Source organism: Haliotis rubra, unplaced genomic scaffold, assembly GCF_003918875.1.
Source record: "Haliotis rubra isolate DU_JTF1 unplaced genomic scaffold, ASM391887v1 Scf258, whole genome shotgun sequence".
Lineage (NCBI taxonomy): Eukaryota > Metazoa > Mollusca > Gastropoda > Lepetellida > Haliotidae > Haliotis > Haliotis rubra.
Genome location: NW_025766647.1, coordinates 1322351 through 1324106, shown reverse-complemented (window position 1 = coordinate 1324106; position 1756 = coordinate 1322351). Strand labels below are relative to the sequence as shown.

At 33.7% G+C, this 1756-nt stretch overlaps 1 long non-coding RNA gene across 1 annotated transcript; it reads right to left on the bottom strand.

Annotated features, from left to right (window-relative positions):
• Positions 1 to 752: 752 nt before the first annotated feature.
• LOC124279857 lies at positions 753 to 1115 on the bottom strand. Its single transcript, XR_006899501.1, has 2 exons — positions 1071 to 1115; positions 753 to 816 (listed from the first exon to the last, which is right to left on the bottom strand). It is a non-coding gene; the product is annotated as an uncharacterized LOC124279857 (long non-coding RNA).
• Positions 1116 to 1756: the final 641 nt, after the last annotated feature.

Genomic DNA, 1756 nt, shown 5'->3' with positions numbered 1-1756 from the left:
GATGCTTCACATATGTGTATGAGGGCATGATGACGTTGTTTAACAGATGCTTCACATATGTGTATGAGGGCATGATGACGTTGACTGCCCCTTATTAGCATAATTAATGTGTTGCAATCTTGATTCATCTTCACTCCATCTGGATTCAAGGTTAAAACTCCAAACATAGATACAGTGGTATATTAAAGGCACAATCACACTTTTCGAAATAAAATTGGATATATTGGTGCATAAATACCTACTTTAGATTCCCATTGATGCAATAAAAGACTTATTGTTGGTTATCATGTATGACAGAATTGCAGTTTTATATTTTTATGGGAGGAGGTGTGCAATTGTGCCTTTAAAAGTAAATGGTTATTGACAATAAAATGATTGTTTGTAAATGAATATAAAAGAAATTTATTCAGTGTACAAAATGATGGCATCTTCACTCTGCTTCATTTGTACAAGTTCTACAAGATAGACCTTAAATAAAAAAATGTTTTGAATGACAAAATACATTTCAACATGTATTTTCAATGTACATTATTCAAATGTAATATATGCTGTATTTGGGAGTACACTTTCTCAGTTAAAACAGATTCTATTATTTTGTTGAGTCCCATGAGGGATTCGAACCCACACCCTCAGAGCCAGGAATCTAATCGCCAACACAAAGTCAGCTGATCAGCCACCCTGGCTAGTGGAGGCAATCTGGTTGTACTGATTGCGTTCTGCAGCCACCACCACACCTCCCAGGAGCATTTTTCAAAAACTTGGCCATCTCCTTATATACAATGTCCAGGGTCACCTTATAGGACTGTGTGATTGTATCTGAAAAAAAATTATTCCCTTGTTAAATATTTATGTCAGTATCTCATATGAGATATTAAACCAAGTTTGACATTATCAGTTATGCTTTTGTAAGAGCTTTAAGATAATTATAGAGAACATTGAGAATTAGTCTTGTGTGTTGACCACATCTACATATCTGTACACTGTAGGGCTGGTGGACTACCTAAAAATCTGAAAAACAACACCATTTAATACATTCATTCATTGAGAAGATATGTGAAGAAGTGTCTTACCTGCAATAAGTGAGCACAGTTTTGTGCTCTTGAAACCAAACTTGTCCCCATAGCCTTCCATGTTCATTTAAGCCATGAGTCCATTTGTCATGTACCTTTAACAGAATGCAAAAACATTCCTCAGTATGTTAACGGTAACTCTTCAAATTTTAAATTCTAAATTAACTCTTCAGAAAATAAATGCTTTAATATGTATTTATACTTGCATATTTATTTTGCACTCTTTCATTGTAATAAAACTAACAATACTGACATTTGTGAAGCCGAGAACAATTTAGAAATATTTATATATAAATCTATATTTTTATGCAATCTTATTCATTAAAGAACGAATAAACTTTTGTTTTTTGTACTCAAAAGGAATTTGCATGACACAACTTGTAACATAACGATTTCTTCCTTGGAAGCGAGGTTGTGGTCGAAGTGACAATAATATTGTAAGTAGTATTATATTGACATAAGCTATGTCATGCAAAATCCTATTGACCATCAATCAAATGCATATTTTACTACCAGTAGAAAGTAGTTTTGATTTTGTAGCTCGGTGCAAACAAACCTAAATAGCATTTATTCTCAGACTGCCAGATGTTCGCGACAGGGCACCGCCATTTTTATAAATCGTGACGTGACGGGCTAAAGTCTGTTCAAGAATCAATGAGATTATGGTTTGTTTATATCAAGTTACA